We start from the raw sequence: 12435 nt of genomic DNA on the forward strand, positions 1-12435 counted from the left end.
TGAGGGACAACATTACATTGCAACCAACTGATGGCAGCAGCATTAAGGTTATGCTCATTTTCTTCTTACCATTTCTGCTTGGCATCAGGAAGTGGAGCATGGAGGACTGTGCCATGCTGTACCCAGTGGAGGATAGAACAGGCCCTAGAAGATCCATGCAGAGCTAGGCAGGTTAGATCTTAGGTGTTGTGTTCTGTTTTCATCTGCTATTGACACCCAGCTCCACATCTGCATCTCCATCTTGGTGATGGTCCTCAGTTTCTACTCTCCTCCCAGACTACTCTCATCTGACAATCTCAGGGACCCTGGATACTATGCATTCACTTGAACTCGTGGTCATGTAATATTTGAGAACATGCATTTTCTCTATTCTCAGTAATTTTTGAAAGCCTCTACCATCTCCCAGACTGTCCCCAGAGCCTTAAAATCCTTCACTGTTCCCACGCTCCTTTAGACAACCTGAATGTTACTAAAACCTACCAATTCTTCTTACCCACTGATGCTCCTCTTCCCCTGTTTCACTCATCTTTGGGCAGGGATTGATACACAGGGAAAACAGATGCTATGCAGAGACTGCTTCACAAAATGTTCTTGTCATTGATACTTGAACATAGCATGTTAGCAGGTGTTGTGTGTGTATTTGAATTTGTATATATATATTTCTGTATCTGTGAATATGCACATGTGCACAGTAGCCTGGAATACCCAGAGAACAGCAGTGGATGGGATGTTGAGTTAATGTTATCCCATTTGAAAAACAGATGTTGACAGGCTGTAGCCTAGCGAGGTGTTAAAAAACAGAATCCACTTTCACAGTGTCCATGAAAGTTACCAAAATTGGAAAAAGGACAGAGGGGGAAGTATGTGACACCTTAGTGGAGTGGTCTGAGAGGGAAGCTTTGCCGTATCTCTACTGGACTTCAATAGGACACCATCTCAGCAGTAGCTCTGTGCAAGAAGAGGCTGCTGATTTCAGGGAATGTGTTCCAGGCTCTCAGTGTGAAACGTGCAATGAAGGACCAGTTTCTCCTTTTCAATGCCATGTTTTACCTTTCCCTTAATATTTATGAAAAAGGTGGCAAGGAAACGAGTGAAAAGGAAAGAGGCCAATGTGTTTGGAAAGACCAGAGAAACATTCTGCTCATGGAAACCATATCCTCACTAGCTGTCAAGGTTTTCATGACCTGCAGACAGCATACTGACTGTGGGTAAGAGAAAGTGCCACACCTGATGTTTAACACTCTGCTCCAGCAGCTGCGTGCCTGTTCAGTGACATTCCCAGGAAGGAGAGAAGAATCTGTATGACAGGTTCAGAGACACAAGGAGCCCTCACCCATTTCATTCATATCCTCAGTATACAACACATTTGCTCATGGCAGCAAATGTCTCTACTCCCAGTGGTGGACATTTAAAAAGCTTGCCTGTGACATGTTCACTCACAGTCTGTCACTTTCAAACCACTTACACAATCCATCTACTTGTGGAGAGGAACACAGAATAAAAATAAGGAGGTGGTGCTGATCCTGTGTTAGCACTGAAGCTCATTTCCCTGGTCATGGGTAACTTCATGTGTACCAGCATCCTCCTCCTCAGGCTCACTGTCTGTCTTGGAGCCTGGGTATATAATTAACACCTAGGAACTACTATGAATTCTAAAGGAAAGAAAAAAGCATCAAATCCTCACTTGGCTTCTGAACACAATCACAGATAAGGTTGAAAGTCTGGCATCTTGGTATTATTGCCTGTCTGTCTCTCAATCAATGCATCGCTTTATATGTTTCACTTCCTTTGTTTTAGAAACCTGCCTCCCTCGGTTTACCTAGGATAGCTATTAAGTGACTGCCTGTCTAAAAGACCCATTCCTTCCTAACCCTATATTTGCTCCCATTGAGGCTGCAGGCCCAGATGAAGTCATTGTCCTCAACCTCAAGCCTTGTATTCTAGGAAGAGGAGAGCCTCACAGCACAAGCACTCATCCACACACTTGAGGCCAGTGATCCACAATGACAAGGCTGTGCATCTCAAAGGAGCCTGGTCCACGTCAAGTGCCTTTGGAATTCTAATTAAATCTGCAGTTGCTCTTACAATTTCAGACCTGAAAAGACAATCTGATCTTCAGGTCAGGCCAGGATGTCTCACATGTGGTTAGACCTTGGCTGCTTTCCCAAGTTATTAATCTCTTTAAACTTAAAGTTTAAGGCAGAACAATGACACCTGGCCAAGAAACCTTTATATCTTTCTCTTCCCAATATGACCTGGATCTCTCTCTCTGTTTCTCTCTCTGTCTCTCTGTCTCTGTCTCTGTCTCTCTCTCTCTTTCTCATCTCTTCAAGTGGTACTGAGCTGTGTAGCTGAGCCTAGAAGTGGTTGTTTCTGTAGTGTTTACTCTAAACTCTGGTGACAGTAGGGATGGGTGTATCTCCATGCCTCCCATCCAAAGCTACAGGATGAAGACTGGAGTTCATTCTCAAAGTATCAATTAGTTCTAACATATGGACCACCAGGTAGCTACCTACCCAGTATATTCTCTCAAACATACCATTGTTAAATGTACCCCACAACCCAAAGTTCTTTGGACTAGTTAGGCCAGGAGAATGTTTCTTGGATTTGGACATTCACATGACTTTTTTTTTCTCAAAAGCTTGTGACATAAGAGAAAACAAGTAGTGTGATTGCAGGCTTTCTCTTCCCTGTGTGTCCCCTTGACTCATTCTTTAACTCTCTTCTCCAGCCCTGGAATACCAAACAAGCTGCAACCTTCCTTTCCCCTGGGAAGATCCCAGAGATCATTACCTCCTAGTCTCCCTCATCCCACTGGTGGATGTGTCTCGACCTCCATCTCCAGCAGGCTCTGCTAAACCATAAGTGGCACTTGCCAGAAAACCCAGTATCGAATGGACTGATCAGAGACCTTTTCCACTCTGTTCCAAAGATGAGACTGAATCTTCCAGGATCATAGCCAGCTCTGCTACAGAACACAGGTTCTAGTCTCCCCTGGTCTTCATAACCCTATCTGCTGCTGATCTCACCATGCATTGCCTCTTAACTTCAGTCCCCACTTGCCCAAACCTGAACTCTAGCAGTCACTTCCCGATAAGCCAAAGGCAGCAATAAGAAGGCCCACAACTCTACTACTGATCTTGAGATCCAATGCCAACAGTCTATTCCATGGCTCTGTAGAAGGAAACCTGATGTATCTGCTTTCTCTATCTAACCCCATGCCCAGTGGATCATAGATTCATTCATTCCCCTACATTACCTTCCCCAACTCTTCTCTATACCCCAGCTTCCAGACAAAGCAGGCATCCCCTTTGAACATAACAGATGATCAGATTAAGAAAATAAGCAACACATAGCCACCACACTTGCTGAAAATCCAGAGAGAAAACTGAAAGCAAAGAACAAAACACCTGATCAATTACAAAAAAAGCAGATAGCAGCCTCAACAATTACAATTTTCCCAGTGCCAGCCTATGGATCAAAAAAGGGGTCCGGTGTCCTATCAGGGCTAAGGCCTCTGGGCTAGGCGAAAGCAGAGAGTTTGACTGTGTGCCCTACCACAAAAACCCCAGGTAGACGTCGGGTTGTGAGAAGACACAGGAATCAGGGTTGGGAAAGGTACAGTCTGAAGTCCCCATGGACATGCAAGAGTCAGTCTCAGAATCTCGGGCACCAGGGATGCAGCTGGGTACCAGGGAGCACTGGTTCTGGGATCACTGGGCTGGAAGGAGACCAGAGGCATCAGGTTCTCAGTCTTGGACATCACAGACACCATGAATGTTGGGGAAGACCTGAGAATGAAGTAGGAGGGCACTGGTTGGCCCTGAACATTTCCCAAAGGGAAAGGGACAGGGAGGAGAGAGCTCCAGCTGAGTCATGTGACTTGGTTGCTGGTGGGTTGTTTTGGTGGCAGCTATAGCTGGAGGGTAGGAAGGCCACAGGCAGGAGGTTAGATGAGGCTCATTAAGGGAAGACCTGCTACATTGCTCCAGCAGGGCAGATTCCAACGAGAAGAGAAGGTCCATCGTTTTAAGGCATTTATTGTAGAAAGGCAGAGATATGGAGAGAGTAGAGAAGCAGAGGTGACGTAGGGAGGAAAGGAAGGAAAAAACAGAGAGATGGGGAGCAAGGGACCAGGGTAAAAAGATTAAGAGCAAGAGAATAAGAGAGGGAGCCAAAGGCAAACATCCCCTTTCATAGTGGTTCAGGCCTACCTAGGTGACTAGGGAGTGGGTGTAACTGTGGATGTGGAGTTCAGACAGAATACCAGGAGTTTGGATCATTGCCTACACAACTGATGGCCACACACCTCTCTGCTTAGGGTGGATAAGCTGTGGGAGGCTGTAGTTGCAACAGGAACCAGGGTCCCAGGAGGAATGGCTGGACACCTGCTATCACTTAGGGTCACCAGGTTCAAGGCCTGTGCTGAACAGGAACCAGGCTGTCAATGCGCAGCTCACCATAGACACCAGCCAGATGTGGAGACACCAGGGTAAAAACGAAATGAGCAACACTGAGCGTGGTATGTCTCCATTTGAGCCCAGCTATCCTACCACAGGAGGCCCTGATATCCCAAAGACCTGAAGCACAAGAAAATACCTTAAAACTGCCTTTGTTGGTGTGATAGGAGTCCTTGAAGAGGCAATGCAAAAATACCTTTACAAATCTAGGAAAATATCAACAGTGGAAGAAAATGTTTAGAACTGCTTAAAACCTAAACTAGGAAATAGAATCAGTGAGGAAAATTCAAACCGATGAAATTGTAAAAATGAAAAATATAGGAATTGAAACACCAAGCTTCATTAACAGAATATAAGAAATATAAGAGAGAACTTCTGGTGTCAAAGACACACTAGCAAATATGTACATCAGTCAAAGAAAATGTTAAATCTAAAAATAAGCTCCTGACATGAAACATCCAGGAAATCTGAGACACTATGAAGACATCAAACCTGTAAATAATGGGTAAAGAGGAGGAAGAAGAAAGCCAGGGCAAAGGCCCAGAAACTTTTTTCCACAAAATAGAAGAAAATTTCCTTAAGCTAAAAATGGTGAGGCCTATAAAGTTACAAGACACATATATTTCCACCAGAACATAATAATAACCTAGGGAAAAAACAATGGTTTAGACATGAAACTTTTTAAAAGATATTTTCTTTATTTCTATTTCAAATGTTATCCCCTTTCCTAGTTTCCCCTCTGAAAATCCCCTATCCCCTGCCTAAAGCCTCTGATCCCCAACCCATCCACTCCCATTCCTGGTCCTAGAACTCCCTTATACTGGGGCATAGAGCCTTCACAGGACCAAGAGCTTCTCCTCCCATTGATGACCGACTAGACCATCCTCTTCTACAAATACAGCTACAGCCACAAGTTCCACCATGTATTTTCTTTGATTGGTGGTATAGTTCCAAGGAGTTATGAGGGTACCAATTAGTTCATATTGATGTTCCTTCTATGGGGCTTCACACCCCTTTAGCTCCCTGGGTATTTCTCTGGCTCATTTATTGGGGACCTTGTGCTCTGTCCAATGTATGACTATGAGCATCCACTTCTGTATTTGCCAGGAACTGTCAGAGCCTCAAAGGAGACAGGTATATCAGGCTCCTGGCAGCAGGCTCTTGTTGGCATCTACCAAGGCTCTCGGTTGGTGGTGTTTATAGAATGGATCCCCAAGCGGGGCAGCCTCTGGATGGTTGTTTCTTCAGGATCTGCTCTGGACTTTGTCTCTATAACTCCTTCCATGAGTATTTTGTTCCCCATTCTAAGAAGGAAGGAAGTATCCACACTTTCTTCTTCCTTCTTCTTGAATTTCATGTGTTTTGGAAATTGTACCTTGGATATTCTAAGTATTTGGGCTAATATCAACTTATCAGTGATTCCATATCATGTGTGTTCTTTTGAGACTGGGTTACCTCACTCAGGATGATATACTCCAGATCCATCCATTTAGCTAAGAATTTCATGAATTCATTGTTTTTATTAGCTGAATAATACTCTAATGTGTAAATGTACCACATTCTCTGTATCCATTCTTCTGTTTAGTCACATCTGGGTTCTTTTCAGCTTCTGGTGGTTATAAATAAGGATGCCATGAACATAGTGGAAGATGTGTCCCTATTACATGTTGGAGCATATTCTGGGTATATGGCCAGGAGAGGTAATGCTGGATCTTCCTATAGTACTATGTCGAATTTTTTGAGGAACCACCAAATTGATTTTCAGATTGGATGTACCAGCTTAGAACCCTACTAGCAATGGAGAAGTGTTCCTCTTTCTCCACATGCTCACCAGCATATGCTGTCACCTGAATTTTTGATCTTAGCCATTCTGACTGGTGTGCAGTAGAATCTCAGGGTTGTTTTGATTTGCATTTCCCTGATGATTAAGGATGTTGAACATTTTTTCAGGTGCTTCACAGCCATTTTGTACTCCTCAGATGAGAATTTTTGTTTAGCTCTGTACTCCATTTTTTAATAGGCTTATTTGATTTTCTGGAGTCCATCTTCTTAAGTCTTTATATATATTGGATATTATTCCCGTATCTGATTTATGATTGGTAAAGTTCCTCTCCAAATGTTTTGGTGGCCTTTTTGTCTTATTTAGAGTGTATATTCCCTTACAAAAGCTTTGCAGTTTTATGACATCCCATTTGATGATTATCGATCTTACAGCACAAGTCATTGCTGTTCTGTTCAGGAATTTTTCCTCTGTGCCCGTATCTTCTAGGTTTTTCCCCACTTTCTCCTCTATAAGTTTCAGCGACTCTGATATTATGTGGAGTTCCTTGATCCACTTAGACTAGAATTTTGTACAAGGAGATAAGAACGGATTAATTCTCATTATTCTATGTGATTATCACCAGTTGTGCCAGCACCATTTGTTGACAATGCTGTCTTTTTTCCACTACATAGTTTTAGCTCCCTTGTCAAAGATCAAGTGACCATAGGTGTGTGGGTTCATTTATGGGTCTCCAGTTCTATTCCATTGATCTTCCTGTCTTTCGTTGTACCAGTACCATGCAGTTTTTTATCACAATTACTCTGTAGTACAGCTGTAGGTCAGGCATAGTGATTCCACAAGAGGTTCTTCTATTGTTGAGAATAGTTTTTACTATCGTTGTTTTTTATATTTATCCAGATGAATTTACAAACTGCAGATTCTAACTCTGTGAAAAATTGAGTTGGGATTTTGATGGGGATTGCATTGAATCTGTAGATTGCTTTTGGAAAGATAGCCATTTTTACTATATTAATCCTGCCAATCCCTGAGCATGGGAGATCTTTCCATCTTCTGAGGTCATCTTCAATTACTTTCTTCAGAGATTTGAAGAGCCTATCATAGAGATCTTTTACTTCCTAAGTTAGAGTCACAGTCAGGTATTTTATATTATATGTGATTATTGTGAAGGGGTTTTCCCCCTAATTTCTTTCTCACCCTGTTTATTCTTAGTGTAGAGAAAGGCCACTTATTTCTTTGAGTTAATTTTATAACCACCTACTTTACTGAAGCTGTTTATCTGGATTAGGACTTCTCTGGTGAAATTTTTGGCATCACTTATATATACCAACATATCATCTGCAAATAGTGATATTTTCACTTCTTCCTTTCCAATTTGTATCCCATTGACCTCCTTTTGTTGTCTAAATGCTGTGGCAAGGACTTCGTGTAGTATATTGAATAAGTAGGGAGAAAGTAGACAGCTTTGTCTAGTCCCTGATTTTAGAGGGATTGCTACAGCTTTTCTCCATTTAGTTTGATGTTGGCTACTGATTTGCTGTATATTGCTTTTATTATGTTTAGGTATGGGCCTTGAATTCCTGATCTTTCCAAGACTTTTATGATGAATGGGTGTTGGATTTTGTCAAATGATTTCTCAGCATCTAACAAGAGGATCATGTGGTTTTTTATTTTGAGTTTGTTCATATATTGTATTAGGTTGATGGATTTCTGTATATTAAATCATCCCTGCATCCCTGGGATGAAGACTAAGTGATCATGATGGATGATCGTTTTATTGTGTTTTTGGATTCGGTTTGCGAGAATTTTATTGAGTATTTTTGCATCAATATTGTTAAGGAAAATTGGTCTGAAGTTCTCTTTGTTTGTTGGGTCTTTATGTGGTTTAGGTATCAGAATAATTGTGGCTTAATAGAATGAATTGGGTATAGGACCTTCTGTTTCTATTTTGTGAAATAGTTTGAGGAGAATTGGAATTAGGTCTTCTCTGAAATTCTGATAATAGAACTCTCCACTAAACACATCTGGTCCTGGGAGGTTTTTTTTTTTGTTGTTGTTGTTGTTGTTTTGTTTTCTTTGTATTTTTGTTTTTGTTTTTTTTTTTGTTTTTGTTTTTTTGTTTGGGAGACTGTTAATGACTATGTCTATATCTTTAGGGGATATGGAATGTTTAGGTCATTATTCTGACCCTGATTTAAACTTCGTAACTGGTATCTGTCTTGAAATTTGTCCATTTCATCCAGGTTTTCCAGTTTTGTTGAGTATAGCCTTTAGTAGTAGTATATGATGATGTTTTGTATTTCTTCATACTCTGTTGTTATGTCTCCCTTTTCATTTCTGATTTTGTTAATTAGGATATTGTCCCTGTGCCCTCTACTTAGTCTGGCTAACAGTTTATTTATCTTGTTGATTTTTTCAAGGAACCAGCTCCTTTTTTGTTTGATTCTTTGGTTAGTTCTTTTTGTTTCCAATTGATTGATTTCATTCCTTTGATTGATTATTTCCTGCCTCTTGGGTGAGTTGGCTTGGGTGAAGTTGCTAGTTTATGCTCTCTCTAGATATTTTTTCCTTTTTTTCTTTCTTTCTTTCTTTCTTTGTTTCTTTCTTTCTTTTTTTTTTTTTTTGGCACTCAGAGCTATGAGTTTCCTCTTAGAAATGCTTTTATTGTGTCCTACTAGTTTGGGTATGTTGTATCTTCATTTTCCTTAAAGTCTAAAAAGTCTTTAATTTCTTTATTTCTTCCTTGACTAAGATATCATTGAGTATTGTTCAGCTTCCACGTGAATGTTGGCTTTCTTTTATTTATGTAGTTATTGAAGAACAGCCTTAGTCCGTGGTGATCTTATACGATGCATGGGACAATTTCAGTATTTTTGTATCTGTTGAGTACTATTTTGTGACCAATTATATAGTCAGTTTTTGAAAAGGTACCATGAGGACCTGGGGCACAAGCCCCTTCCGCTCCACTCGAGCCCCGAGGTACCTTGCCAGCAGAGTCGCCCAACACCTGCAAGGGCCCACACAGGATTCCCCACGGGATGCTCAGACCTCTAGTGAGTGGAACACAACTTATGCCAGGAGTCCAGTTCAAACACCAGATATCAGGGTACCTTCCCTGCAAGAAAAGAGCTTGCCTGCAGAGAATACTCTGCCCACTGAAACTAAGGAGAGTGCTACCCTCCCAGGTCTGCTTATAGAGGCTAACAGAGTCACCTAAAGAAAAAGCTCTTAACAGAGACGACTATAACAGCTAGCTTCAGAGATTACCAGATGGCGAAAGGCAAACATAAGAATCCTACTAACAGAAATCAAGACCACTCACCATCATCAGAACGCAGCACTCCCACCCCACCTAGTCCTGGACACCCCAACACAACCGAAAATCTAGATCCAGATTTAAAAACATTTCTCATGATGATGATAGAGGACATCAAGAAGGACTTTCATAAGTCACTTAAAGAATTACAGGAGAGCACTGCTAAAGAGTTACAGGCCCTTAAAGAAAAGCAGGAAAACACAGCCAAACAGGTAAAAGTCCTTAAAGATAAACAGGAAAACACATCCAAACAGGTGATTGAAATGAACAAAACCATACTAGAACTAAAAAAGGAAGTAGAAACAATAAAGAAAACCCAAAGCGAGGCAACGCTGGAGATAGAAACCCTAGGAAAGAGATCTGGAACCATAGATGCGAGCATCAGCAACAAAATACAAGAAATGGAAGAGAGAATCTCAGGTGCAGAAGATTCCATAGAGAACATCGACACAACAATCAAAGAAAATACAAAATGCAAAAGGATCCTAACTCAAAACATCCAGGAAATCCAGGACACAATGAGAAGACCAAACCTACGGATAATAGGAATTGATGAGAATGAAGATTTTCAACTTAAAGGGCCAGCTAATATCTTCAACAAAACAATAGAAGAAAACTTCCCAAACATAAAGAAAGAGATGCCCATGATCATACAAGAAGCCTACAGAACTCCAAATAGACTGGACCAGAAAAGAAAATCCTCCTGACACATAATAATCAGAACAACAAATGCACTAAATAAAGATAGAATATTAAAAGCAGTAAGGGAGAAAGGTCAAGTAACATATAAAGGAAGGCCTATCAGAATTACACCAGACTTTTCACAAGAGACTATGAAAGCCAGAAGAGCCTGGACAGATGTTATACAGACACTACGAGAACACAAATGCCAACCCAGGCTACTATACCGGCCAAACTCTCAATTACCATAGATGGAGAAACCAAAGTATTCCACGACAAAACCAAATTCACAAAATATCTTTCCACGAATCCAGCCCTTCAAAGGATAGTAACAGAAAAGAAACAATACAAGGACAAAAATCACGCCCTAGAACAAGCAAGAAAGTAATACCTCAACAAACCAAAAAGAAGACAGCCACAAGAACAGAATGCCAACTCTAACAACAAAAATAAAAGGAAGCAACAATTACTTTTCCTAAATATCTCTTAATATCAATGGACTCAATTCCCAAATAAAAAGACTTAGACTAACAGACTGGCTAAATAGACAGGACCCAAATTTCTGCTGCTTACAGGAAACCCACCTCAGGGAAAAAGACAGACACTACCTCAGAGTGAAAGGCTGGAAAAAAATTTTCCAAGCAAATGGACTGAAGAAACAAGCTGGAGTAGCCAATCTAATATCGGATAAAATCGACTTCCAACCCAAAGTTATCAAAAAAGAAAAGGAGGGACACTTCATACTCATCAAAGGTAAAATCCTCCAAGAGGAACTCTCAATTCTGAATATCTATGCTCCAAATGCAAGGGCAGCCACATTCATTAAAGACACTTTAGTAAAGCTCAAAGCACACATTGCACCTCACACAATAATAGTGGGAGACTTCAACACACCACTTTCATCAATGGACAGATCGTGGAAAGAGAAACTAAACAGGGACACAGTGAAACTAACAGAAGTTATGAAACAAATGGACCTGACAGATATCTACAGAACATTTTATCCTAAAACAAAAGGATATACCTTCATCTCAGCACCTCACGGGACCTTCTCCAAAACTGACCATATAATTGGTCACAAAACAGGCCTCAACAGATACAAAAATATTGAAATTGTCCCATGCATCTTTTCAGACCACCATGGACTAAGGCTTATCTTCAATACCAACATAAATAATGGAAAGCCAACATTCACGTGGAAACTAAACAACACTCTTTCAATGATATCTTGGTCAAGGAAGGAATAACGAAAGAAATTAAAGACTTTTTAGAGTTTAATGAAAATGAAGCCACATCATACCCAAACCTATTGGACACAATGAAAGCATTTCTAAGAGGGAAATTCATAGCTCTGAGTGCCTCCAAGAAGAAACAGGAGAGAGCACATACTAGCAGCTTGACAACACATCTAAAAGCTCTAGAAAAAAGGAAGCAAATTCACCCAAGAGGAGTAGACAGCAGGAAATAATCAAACTCAGGGGTGAAATAAACCAAGTGGAAACAAGAAGAACTATTCAAAGAATTAACCAAACAAGGACTTGGTTCTTTGAGAAAATCAACAAGATAGACAAACCCTTAGCTAGACTCACTAAAGGGCACAGGGACAAAATCCTAATTAACAAAATCAGAAATGAAAAGGGAGACATAACAACAGATTCTGAAGAAATCCAAAACACCATCAGATCCTTCTACAGAAGGCTATACTTAACAAAACTGGAAAACCTGGATGAAATGGACAAATTTCTGGACAGATACCAGGTACCAAAGTTGAATCAGGATCAAGTTGACCATCTAAACAGTCCCATATCACCTAAAGAAATAGAAGCAGTTATTAATAGTCTCCCAGCCAAAAAAAGCCCAGGACCAGACGGGTTTAGTGCAGAGTTCTATCAGACCTTCAAAGAAGATCTAATTCCAGTTCTGCACAAACTATGTCACAAAATAGAAGTAGAAGGTACTCTACCCAACTCATTTTATGAAGCCACTATTACTCTGATACCTGAACCACAGAAAGATCCAACAAAGATAGAGAACTTCAGACCAATTTCTCTTATGAATATCGATGCAAAAATCCTCAATAAAATTCTCGCTAACCGAATCCAAGAACACATTAAAGCAATCATCCATCCTGACCAAGTAGGTTTTATTCCAGGGATGCAGGGATGGTTTAATATACGAAAATCCATCAATGTAATCCA

Source organism: Mus musculus, chromosome X (genome assembly GCF_000001635.26).
Source record: "Mus musculus strain C57BL/6J chromosome X, GRCm38.p6 C57BL/6J".
NCBI classification, from domain to species: Eukaryota; Metazoa; Chordata; class Mammalia; order Rodentia; family Muridae; genus Mus; species Mus musculus.